Raw genomic sequence first — 13032 nt, 5'->3', positions numbered from 1 at the left:
GAGACTGATGACAGCAAACTGGTCAAAACTATTAACAAATAAAATGTTACTAGACATGAATGTAGGAGGTATGATCGGTAAGTTTGCAGATGACATGAAAATTGGTGGTGTGGTAAATAGCAAGGAGGGAAGCCTTAGACTGCAGGATGATATAGACTGGCTAGTCAGATGGGCAGAACAATGGCAAATGGAATTTAATCCTGAGAAGTGTGAGGTGATGTATTTTGTGAGGACTAACAAGGCAAGGGAGTACATGATGAATGGTGCCTCCAAAATTGAATCGGCTGCCAATACACGTGAAGAACGGCCATCAGGTTAAATACCAGACAGCGATAGCAATGTCCTTGTGCTGAAAACCAGAGTCAACACCCTAAGGCAGAGGAGTGGGGGAAACAAAGCCAAAGTATTCAAACTGGAATTCTACCAAAGTCTGGCTTCAACTTGCCCAGCAGAATACAAACAAAAAACTAAACTTTAGTAATATGGAAAAGCTTGAGATATTTGCAGCCAAAGAGATGGAACAGATTCAGGATGGTAGAAAGGTTTATGGAAAGAGCCAGGCTGTGGGGATAATTCAGCTGAAAACTGCCACAGAGTGTAAAGCGGTGGAAAAAGCAATGCAGAGTAGACCAAAATTCAAAGCTGTCAGAGACTGATGACAACAAACTGGTCAAAAATATTAATAGATAAAATTACACACCAATAATGGAAGATATTCAATAAATATTCAACTTAATACAAAGCTAGTATATATCTCTAAGGGGCAAGAGATCTACTTGTCAAATAAAGTAGCCATGTTTGACAAAAGAGGTGAGAGGTAAAATTAAAGGTAAGAGAATACCAAAGTGCAAAGAATAGTCTAGATCCAAGGAACTGAGAAATATAAAGAACAGTAAAAAAGAGCTGCAAAAGAGAAATAATAATAGTAAACTTATGGGGACTTGGAATTAACAACATTTTTTATAACTATATATTAGAAAAAAGGGTGGTCTGGGTAATGTGGGGCCTTCAAAACAGACATGGGTAATATTACAAATGGCAGCAAAGAAATGGCAGACTTACTAAATTATTTCCTTTGTGTCAGTCTTCACTGAAGGGAAGAGGATAATGTATCTGACAGTTCAGTGAAACTAAATTAATCATTGTCTGGAATTCACAATGAATCAGGATAATGGATATGCAATCAAATTGAAAGGAAGTGACTCATGGTGTCCCTCAAGAATCTCTGCTGAGGTCTCGTCTATTCTATTAAGTAATACTGTGACTTTTTTTCTATCAATTTTCTTTCCGATTCCCCCCAACAAGAGTGAATCTAACCATTTCTCCTTGACGTTCAATGATATCACTATCACTGAATCCCTTACTATCAAGATCCTGGGGGTTACCTTTGACCAGAAACTGAACTGGGACAGCTATATAAATACTGTGACTGCAAGAGCAGGTCAGAGTCTGCAAATTCTACAGCAAGTAATTCACCTGATTCTCCGGAGCCTGTCCACCATCCACAAGGCACAAATCAGGGGTGCGATAGAATGCTCTCCACTTGCCTGGATGAGTACAGCTCTAAGAACACTTAAGAACCTTGATACCATACAGGACAAAGTAGCCTGCTTGATTGGCAACCCATCCACAGCCTTCAACATTCACTCCCTCCACTACCAATGCACAGTGGCAGCAGTGTGTACCCTCTTCAAGATGCACTGCTGCAACTCACCAAGGCTCCTTCGTAGCAACTTCCAAACTCTTGACCTCTACCATCTTGAAGGACAAGGGCAGCAGATACTTGGGCACACCACCCACCTGCGAGTTCCCTTCCAAACCACACGCCAAGCTGACTTGGAACTATATCACCGCTCCTTCACTGTCGCTGAGCCATAATCCTGGAACTTCCTTCCTAACAGCACTGTGGGTGCATCTACACCACATGCACAGTAGCAGTTCAAGAAGGCAGCTCACCATCACCTTCTCAAGGGCAATTAGCGATGGGAAATAAATGATAGCCTCGCCAGCGATGTTCACATTCTGTGAACAAATAAATAATTCTTTTAAAATCACGACATTAACAGAAAGCTAGATATCCAAGTTTGCAATGATACACAATGGTGGTATAGTAAGTGAAGGTGAGAGCATAAAATTACCAAGAGACATGAATAGATTAAATGAAAATAGGCAAATGGATTTCAATGCAGGTTTGTATGAGGTCATCCAAGGATTGTTCAATAGTGAATAGCTAAGGACATTGGAGGTCCAAAGCGACTTAGGAGTCCTTGTACACATCACTAAAATCTAATGGTCAGATACAAAAATGCTAATGGAACTCTAGCCTTTATATCTAGTGGGCTGAAATATAAAGGAGAGGACGATTTTCTACGGCTATACAAAGCCTGGTTATACCACAAATGGAATGCTATGTACGGTTTTGAACACTGCAACTTAGAAAGGATAAAATGACCTTGGAAGAAGTGCAGCACAGATCCGCGGAATGTTTCCATGCCTGCACGGGTTAAATTATGGAGAGAGATTACACAAACTAGCCTTGTATTCCCAGAAATATATAAAGTAAAGGGTGATTTGATTGAGGATTTTAAGCCTTTGTAATTTTCCTCAATCTGGTCCCTACAATTTTTGGGTATTTCTAATTTTACTGTTGTTTATATTTCTGTCTCCTGGTTCTCCTCACCCTGCCAAATTAGTTTAAACCCTCCCCAACAATATTAGTTAACCTCTTTGTGAGAATATTAATCCTGGCTTTAAGGTGTCCTTCCCATAGAACCAATCCCAATGCCCCAAGAATCTGCACCAGTCTCCATTTGCTTCCACTATGTTCCTGTTTCTAATCTCATTAGCATGTGGCACTGGAGATAGTCCCTAAATGACCACATTTGAGGTTTTGATTTTTAATCATTTTCCTGGATCCTGAAGCTCTGCCTAAGAACTCAACACATTTTGTATCTATATTATTGATTCCGCAATGGACCACAATCTCTGGCTGTTTCCCTTCCCCTCAAAGAATGTCCTCCCCACATTGAGTTATATCTTTTACCCTGGAATCAGACTGGGGGAGGGGATTGCGGGTGGGTGGGTGTGCCATAGAATTTAGAAATCATATTTGTGGTCATAGAAATGCTTGTCTATGCTCGTAACCAAGAAATCCCCATGGTATTTCTACTTGTTTCCCCATGTGCAGACAAATCTCCTCTAGTGCCAGGGGTTTGACTCTAACTGCATCCCTCCAACCTCCCCTCCACCCACCCAACCCCCCCAGTATTCAAAACCGAAAGCCAGTTAGTGAGTTCCATTGACTTGGGGGAATCCTGCACTTCCTCTTAGCCTCTCTGGTGGTCACCCTTCCCTTTCAATAGCTGTAGAGTGACACCTTCTGGAACATAAATTTGAGGAAATCCTCAGATTCCTGGATACAATGCAGTGCCTTCAACTGCTTCTCAAGCTCTGAAACGCAGAGCTGGAGCAGCTGGCGACATTTCTGGTGCACATGGATTTCCAGGATGCATGAAGTGCCCTGGAGTATCCAGGCGCAACATGATGCACATGCAATGGGTCCCTGATGGCCTGCCACGATGGCCAATGCACTGACCTTAAAATTCACTCTGAGACCCTGACCACTGAAATACTTGACACAAACCTCTAAAAATCTAAGACACTGACCTGTAAAGCTCTTAACAAACTAACCTCAAAGACTGGGACACTTAAACAGTAAAATGTTAACTAAAGACACTGGAAATAATATCTATAAATCTGAAACACAATGGAAAATACCATCAAGTGAATTTCAGCAGTGAGAAACAAACAATTTAATACAACAAATGTTTGCCTGCCACCCACCAATTTGATCCCTCTGTAGCAGTGAAGTCACTTTTGAACTTTTTGTCTCAGTTTATTGCATACATCTCATGCTCTGACTTTGTCCTTTCACACAGTTCCCCTTCTCTGAGCTCCGAGTGACTCTCTATCTACCACCAGTTCTGCTTTTACCTGCTTCTTCTCACTAAGCATTAGGAAGACTGAAATCTGTATTCATTGAACTTATGAACTTAGCAAGACTGAAACCATGTTCTTCAGTCCTCACAACAAACCTTGTACTCTCTTGTACTGACCCAATCTTTCTTCCTGGCCACTGTCTCAGGCTGAGGTAGACTCCGCACCTTGGCACTCTGTTCAAGGGAGACAAGTATCCACATTATTACCCCACCATCACAAAGACCACCTAGTTCTGAAATCTAAGTAGAAAATGCTGGAAATTTTCAGAATACCAGGCAGCTTCTGTGTAGAATGAAACAGAGTTAACATTTCAGGTTGGTGACCTTTCTTCAGAACTGGAAAATCATGCAGATGTAACAGGTCTTGAGTAAGTCCAGAGGCAGGGAAAGTGGGGGAGGGGAAGAAAGAAGAACAAGTAAGGTCAGTGAACAACAGGAGTGATTAAATTACAAATGGATGATAGCAAGGCAAAAAATGGGTGATAAGACAGGTAAAGAAAGAAAAGATGAATCTCAAGCAACTGTAAATGACAGCAGCAGAATCATTACTAGCACATGCAGTCTAAAAAAATGGGAGCAGTGGTTTTGACTTGAAATTGTGAACTCAATATCAAGTCTGAAAGTTGTAAATCAAAAGGCGAGGTGCTGATCCTCAAACTTCCATTGAGCTTCATTCGAACAGTACGAAGCCGAAAATAGAGGGGCCAGAGTGGGGAGGAGATGAAAGGGCAGGTATTGTTTCTCCTGTGTATGCATTGTAAGGTCCTGTGGAAAGGGGAGTGGTTATCGGTTGTAGTGAAAAGGTGGAGCAGAATTTCACAAAGGGAATGGTTCTTTAGAATGCTGTAAGAGAAATGGGTGGGAAGATGTGTTTGGTGGTGATATTGCGCTGGGTGTGGCAGAAATGCGGAAGGATGATCCGATCAATGTGGAAGCTGATTGGGTGGAAGGTGAGGACAAGGGGCACTGCCTCAAAGTTTTGGGAGGGAGAGGAAGAATAAGGGCAGAATTGTGGGACATAAGTAGGGCACAGCCAGGAACCCTATCAACCAGAGTGGAGAGGTTCAGGATAAATGACATATCAGCAGCACTGCTTATGTCTCCTTACCAGTGCCCGCCTCTGCTCCTAACACAGCCTATCTGACACAAAAACAATCAATGTTTTTGCCATTTCCAGACTTGAAAAAACGAATCGTTTTCTGCACATACCCCATTCTCAACCCTTTGTAAGCCAGTTCATTAAAAGGTCTGCAAAACTATCCTATCCCTCACCAAGTCATACCTGTCCATCACCCATGTCCTTGCTGACCTACGTCGGCTCCTGGTTCCTCAGCACCCCACAGTTAAAATTTCAAATGTTTAATTCCCCCTCTTCTCTCAGCAATCTCTTCCAATGCTACACGACCTCCTTTCTGTTCCACTGTGGCTGGCCCCTTGCTCTGGGATTCCCTCCCTAAACTACTGCACCTCTCCACTGCCCTTTTCTTTAAGGCCCTTCTTAAAACCTACCTGTTAGGCCAAACGTTTGGTCACTTCACCAAATATACTTTGGTTCAGGGTTCAAAATACACAGGAGTGGCAGGCAAGCTCCCAAAAAGCCCTGGGAAAATCACTTACAGGGGCAACCAGAGAAAATTTGCCCCCTAAACGTAGAACTGACAGAATCAGCCTATCAGCAGTAAGAATAGGAAAGAAACATCCTGCGTACAGTGAGCAGTGGGAAGGTGAGTGACGACAGTGAGCAAGGCTGGTGAGGCTGGAGGAAAGCGAGGCTGCTGAGGCCTGGGGGTAGAGAGGGAAAGTGAGGCTGCTGAGGCCAGTGGAGAGAGGGGGAGCAAGGCAGCAAAAGGGGAGAGGGTGGCTGCAAAGGGGGAGAAAACAGTTTTAATTCTATCAACAAAGGAATACTCAGCTAACTGGAAGCCTAGGAAAACTTAAAATCATTGAGGTTATGAATTCCTAGCAAATGAATGTGGAATCTCTAGCTTAATGCTGCATAAATTCAGGAACTACAATAAAAGTGGAAAAATATAATAGATTCTATTGTAATGAACACGGAGCTAATTGAATAATACTGAACAGTTTCATTTCATTAGAAAGAACACATAAATGCAAATATCACATCTCTAAGTATTCCACTGTGAATTACTTGAGGTGCAGTGACTGTGTCAGAGACAAATATGCAATCATTTTGCATATACTTAGATCCGAAATAGTAAAAAAATTTGCATTTTTATTGTGCTTTTTATGACTTTAGGATATTCCAAAGTGCTTTATAGTCAATGAAATACTTTAGAAGGGTAGTCGCTGTTGTAATGAAGGAAATACCATGTGGTAAATGATCAATTAATTTAGGGGAGTCTAGGGCTAGGGAGCATAATCTAAAAATTTAAACTAGGTCTTTCAGGAGTGAAATTGGGAAACACTTCTATGCTCAAAAAGTGGTAGAAGTTTGGATCTCTCTTGCGCAAACAGCAATTGATGCTAGATCAATTATTAAATTTAATTATGAGATTGAGGTGCAGGAAAAAGGGTAGTAACTGCCTGGTTAAAATCTTTCAGCTTTGTGCATTTGCAATGGAAATGCATTAGCTTTGACATCACCAGTCTGCAGAAGGCATGTTTAGGATGAAGGCTTTTTGTGTGTAGAAGTGTGTCGGTTATTTTGTAAAAAAAACTTTTGTTGCTAACATATGCCGGTTATCTTGTGCCAAATTAAAGACAGTAGTGTCCAGGAAATTAATGCTTTCCTTGTGTATCGTGGCTTTAGGTTTAATGAAGGAGTGAGGATTATTTAGGATATTGATGAATTCTTCTAATTCTGCTTCTGTGTGAGTCCAAATATCCTATATGTCAACACAAATACAGACGGTAACTTTGCTACATGATTGCATAACCTAATAAAGGAGTCTGCGAGAATGGAAAAAGAGTTCCTGAAAACCAAAATAGCCCCCGAAAATCAATAAGTAGCCCTTGAGAAAATCTCAAGACAAGGCCTTGGAAAGAAAAATATATTTTGACCTCTGCTTACAGCTCTGGTTTGAAATCTATTTTTTCCTTATTCCCGGGATCCTTTTCTATGTTGAAAGTGCTATGTGAATGAAAATTTCTGTCGTTTTATTCCTGTTTGATATGGCACAGTATCAGATATAGATTTAACGTTATGCAGACCCTGATTAATGTAGTTAAACGTCTGTAGCACACAATGTATGTTATACAGCACACCTATCTATTTGAGATCTGTTGATTTCCAGAAGGGTGTATGAAGCAATAATACAGTGCTCTCTCTCCTCTTCCCCCATTGCAATCAGAGCTGCCATCTGCGCTTCCTTGGAGGTGGAGAGACCAACTGGTCCCTGGTTACTTCTTAACTGGCAAGCTGCAACACCGTTCATTAATTTTAAAACAAAGATAACAGTTCTGTGATGTTGTCACAGAAGACAAAGTAATGAGCAGGAGTAGGTCATTGGACCTTTATGCCTGCTCCACCATTTGATAAGATCATGGCTGATAATGTGCCTTCAACTCCATTTTCTTGACCATCCACCCCCATAACCCTTGATTCCTTTGTCGATCAAAAATCCGTCCAACTCTGCCTTGAATATATTCAAGGGCCCAGCTTCAACTGCTCTCTGGGGAAGAGAATTCCACAGATTAACAATCCTCTGAGAGAAAAAAATTCTCATGTCAGTCTTGAATGGGAGACCTCTTATTTTTAAACTAGATACCCTAATTCTAGACTTCCTACAAGGGGAAAATATCCTCTCAGCATCTATCCTGTTAATCCCCTTCAGGATCCTATATGTTTCAATAAGATCATCTCTCATTCCTTTAAACTCCAATGGGTATAGGTCCAACCTGGTCAACCTGTCCTCATAAGATAACCCCTTCATCCCAGGAATCAGCTGAGTGAACCTTCTCTGAACTGCTTCTATTTCAATTATATGCTTTGAAACGGAAATATCATTTTTTTTCCTAATGTTACTGTGGGATGCTGTGAAACAGGCACTGTGTGTGTGTTTGTGTGATTAATTTAATTAAACTGAAGACAATCGGACTGCGAAGTTTAAATCATCAAAGTGGTTAGGGGTACAAGCAGGCATTTTGAAATGGAATGGGTGAGCTAAGATGAGGTCCCAGTAGATACAATATGAATGGGAATTTGCATTAGGGGATAAGTGAGAAGCAAACTGTTTGCTGTTTGAGTTTCAAAGGGACATGACCGGATGTTTTACAACTGGCAAAATTGTATATAAAAAAGGAAAAGTTATTAAGTTTATCTTTCCCGAAAGTGCTGGCCATAGGGACAACATGAAAGATTTTTATATTCTGGGAAAAGTACCTCCCAAAGCAAGGTTTGAACAATGGATTTACAGATCAAAAGAGAGAAAATATATTCAAGGAACAATTGAAAGCTGTATGGTGTGAGTGGGCATGTGAGATCTTGAAAGGTAGGCTGCGTAAAACCGATTTGTGAAAAAGCAGCCTCTAGCCACCCCAGAGAAATGATTACTTGTTCCAGAAAGAAAGGTTTTGCTTAAAGCTTTGCATTAGGGGATAAGTGAGAAGCAAACTGTTTGCGTTTCAAAGGGACATGACCGGATGTTTTACAACTGGCAAAATTGTATATAAAAAAAGGAAAAGTTATTAAGTTTCTCTTTCCCGAAAGTGCTGGCCATAGGGACAACATGAAAGATTTTTATATTCTGGGAAAAGTACCTCCCAAAGCAGGGTTTGATGCATTGTCAAGTGAGAGAGAAGCTGTGAAATACTTCCCTTACAGCAAAAGTGGGTGCCTTGCAGTAATGTTACTGGATGTTTTATAGATTAAGAATCTATTGGACTGTTGCCTGGAAAAGAGTGTTTATTTGGGAGTCTAATTAAGTAGAAACCTTTGGGCAATGTTGTAAGTCTAAATTTAACTGTGTAATTGTAATCTTGTGTGTTTAAGTTTTCTTTTGTCAATAAATGTTTTAATATTTAATATCTCCAAAGGTGGTAATGGACTCTACTTCTGACTTCAGTGCACTTACCTTCTCATAATAAATACAAATTGCAAAATCATTGTGACAACTTGGCCAAGTTTCCGTTTGGGATTTGGTCATCCCAGCAATTACTACCTGCCATGTCATAACAAAAGTGGGGCTCATCTGGGAATTAAAAAAAATTCCTTGTTAGGTTGGAGTTGGTGAATCTCAAGGTTATGAGTACAAGAAGAACATTGAACTTGAGTTGGTGTTGACGTATTTTAAAGTGGTTAGACTTCAAAAATGGCTTTAGCGATAGCTAAGACTTTTCTGGGAGTAGAAGATGTAACTCTGATTGACTTACAACAAGTAACTAAGGTTCAGTTAACAGAATTGGCAGATAAGTTGGAGTTAGGATTAACCACAGGGGCGAAAAAAGAAGACATAATTGAAGTAATAGCGCAGCATTTGAAATTGGAATGGAGGCCTGAAACTAGTGAGTCACAGCTGGAGGTAGTGAGACTTAAGTTGCAAATGAAGAAGCTTGAACATGAACAAGTAATGGAATGAAAAAGAATTGAATTGGAGGAAAAGGAGAGAGCATTTCAATGGGAGCATGCAGAAAGGCAGGAGAGAGAAAGGCCAAGATAAGGCAAGAGAACTTGACCTCCAGAGGGAGAAGTTAGCAATGGACAAAAGAGAGAAGGAACGAGAAAGGGGACACCAGCTTAAAAGGCTAGCAGTTAAAAAAGAGGCCTCAGATGCTGACTGATGGTGAAACGACCACCTTCAACCCAAAGCCCAGTGGGGAGATGTTTAAACTTGTACAGGCTCTTCTGAAGTTTGAGACAAAAACTGTACACAGTACTTCAGATGCAGTCTAACTAAGGCCCTGTACAGTTGCGGCAACATTTACCTACTTTTATGCTCAATTCCATTGCAATAAATGCCAAATCTGCCTTCCTAATCACTTGCTGCACCTGCACACCAACTATTTGTGATGCATACCAACTTTTTGTGATTCATGTACCAGGACACCCAGATACCTCGGTACCAAACAGTTCTGCAGTCTCTCTCCATTCAAATAGTATACTGCGTTTCTATTCTTCCTGCCAAAGTGGACAAGTTCACATTTTCACACATTATACTCCATCTGCTAAATTTTTGCGCACTCACTTAACCTATCTAAATCCCTTTGCAGACTCTACCTCCTCTTGACAACTTACGCTCCTACCTATCTTTGTGTCATCAGCAAATCTAGCCACTATACATTCCATCCCTTCATTCAAGTCATCGATATAGATTGTAAATAGTTAAGGCCCTGTGGCTACACTAGTAATTATAAGATTTTAATGATTTCATTAGTTTTGAGAGTTTTTCTAAATTTTGGGTTTTGCTTTAACAATTTATATATAAACACACACATCCGGGTTAGTTAGGTTCTAATGTTGAGCAAAAGCTGTGGGGAAGCTGCTTTTCCGATAACTAGTTTTTGCACCTGAGAGAATTACGTCTTGTTCCAGGCAATGTCTTTGCTCTGGCTTGCAGCTCAGCTCAGAATGTAGTTTTATCTTCATTTTGTTAAGCAAGAATCATATATTTCATTTGGTTTTTTAACTTACTGTATCTTGTAATATAGTGCCCTATATTTTAAAGGGGTCTTTCTCATATCTTGCTAAAACAAATTATGATGCTACAACGTTTGTTTCTAATTAACATAAGATCTGTGAGAATAGTAATGAGTTGTCAGTGTGACCAGCATGAACTTTTGATGAGAATGTAACACTGTTTATATAGTAAGGAATTTTGTTCACCAGGGAATGTAACCCCGGAGCTTAGGGTAAAATGAAATGGACATTTGTTTGGGCCTGTCAAGGAACTGAAGGACTATGGAGTTGGGGTGTCACCAGTTGACACCTAAACCTAGCCAATTGAGAGGGTTAATTTGAACCATTCCCAAATATGCGATGAGAAATGATCAAAAACAGAGGGAGAAAAATTGGAAGCTGAGAACCGTTCTTGGCACAGTCTTAGGGAAGACTTTCAAGAGACAAAATTGACCTCACTGTGCTGGTGACAACCCGGGAGTCCAAGGCCCTGGGGGATTGGATATTTCCACGTCGTCATCACTGCTTTTTGTTAAGGATTTTACAAATTACTTAATAAATTCTGCTTGATATACAATAAGTAGTTGTTTGTACCTTGCAGGTCAGGGCCCAGCCAAGAACTCCACTGTTAAATTAAGAATTAGGAACTAATTACAATCACAAACCCTTATAGATTATAATAACAGCTTGCCAACCTGAAAATGACCCATTCATCCCTGCTCTCTGCTTCCTCTGTCTATGCTAATATGTTACCTCCTAGGTCATGAGCTATTATTTTGTGTAGTAACCTTTGAAGTTGTGCCTTATCGAATGCCTTTTGGAAATCTAAGTACACCACATCTACAGATTTCCTTTTACCCACCTTGCTTGTTACTTACTGAAAGAACTCTAATAAATTAGTCAAACTTGATTTCCCTTTCACAAAATCATATTGACTCTACCTGATTGTGTTTTGGTTTTCTAAATGTCCTGCTATTACCTCCTTAATAATGGATTCTAGCATTTTCTCTATGACAGAAGAAGCTGTAGAGAGTGTTAGTTCTTGCACATTCTCAGAGATTGACCTCTTAAGCCTGCATGCGGGTAAGATATTCTTTCAACACCCTTCTTTACAGATGTGAAAAGAAGAAAGACTTGCATTTGTATAGCACCTATCACACCCAAGCACTTTACAGCCATTGAAGTACTTTTGAAGGGTAGTCAATGTTGTAATGTAGAACACGAGAGGTTTTAATGTGGGCATATTTCATCCAGTGGCCTGCCTCCATTTTCTCATGCAAGAAAATAGGATATGAGAGGAAGGCTAGCATGAATGACATTTCTGGCAGGCTTGCTGACATGGATATCAAGGAGTCATTTCCTCCTTAATTGAACATTTGCGCAAGAGGGGCTTGGAGGCCTGAGTCAGAAAAATTGAGATCATCTTCTGTGCCTGGGTACAATACTCTCTTACTTTGACTGTTTTCTTTCGGGGGTTCTGCATTAAGCGTTCTTGAAAGGTATTAAGAAGAAAGAGATCGATGAGCTATGCAGCGAAGTTACCTCAGAGTCTAAGAGAGTCAAGTGAGTCAACTGCTCTCCCTGATCTGGCTGTCCGCCAGACTGGTGCTGCATGTGATGCTTCCACTACATCAGTATCTGTGCCAGACTCAAAAGGGAATACCTGTTATGGACTTTGGAAGGGTATTGAAAAGACATGCAGTGGAATGGTTCACATCTTTCTTGTGCCCTATGTTTCTCATTTCCCAATGCTGTGTTTAGAAACCACATGCATCAGAAATTATCAGAATATGACAAGAGCATTGCGGCCCTAATCACTAAATAGGCACTGCGCACTGATTAACCAGATAGATTAAACATAAATTAGACAATAGTAAATAGTAAATGCTTATCACAGATCAGCCCCACGAGGCAATTAAGTGTCTAAGTTCAATTATTGCTTCTCAGGCACTGTCCAGAGCTTTTTTCTGTTACGGATCACCACCAGGTAAATTTTGCTTGCAGAGCAGCAGAAATTGCATTTAATTACGTATTGTTCTTACATCAAACTGCTGAAACAATACCTTCCTAAAACTTTCCCTTTAAGTAGTTACTATCAAAGTGTTTGAATACTTTAATCAGTGGCCAGGACCATAGATCAATTCAAGTGTTTTGTGCATGTGCTAAGAGTCATTGCTACAACAATTCCACACCTGTTTCTTCCGCCCCTCTTGAAACAATACTAGTTCAGTTGTATAAAACAAAAACAGAATTACCTGGAAAAACTCAGCAGGTCTGGCAGCATCGGCGGAGAAGAAAAGAGTTGACGTTTCGAGTCCTCATGACCCTTCAACAGAACTGATTGAATGTTAGTTCAGTTGTATTTGTGGTGATCCAAGTTGTCTGCCAAATCTAAGTAATCTAAGTATACCCTGATCAGTTTGCCTAATCCTAAAAGTTAACAATTACTTGCCTGATACA

This window comes from Carcharodon carcharias, chromosome 8 (assembly GCF_017639515.1).
Source record: "Carcharodon carcharias isolate sCarCar2 chromosome 8, sCarCar2.pri, whole genome shotgun sequence".
NCBI lineage: Eukaryota > Metazoa > Chordata > Chondrichthyes > Lamniformes > Lamnidae > Carcharodon > Carcharodon carcharias.
Note: the sequence above shows the minus strand (reverse complement) of the source record.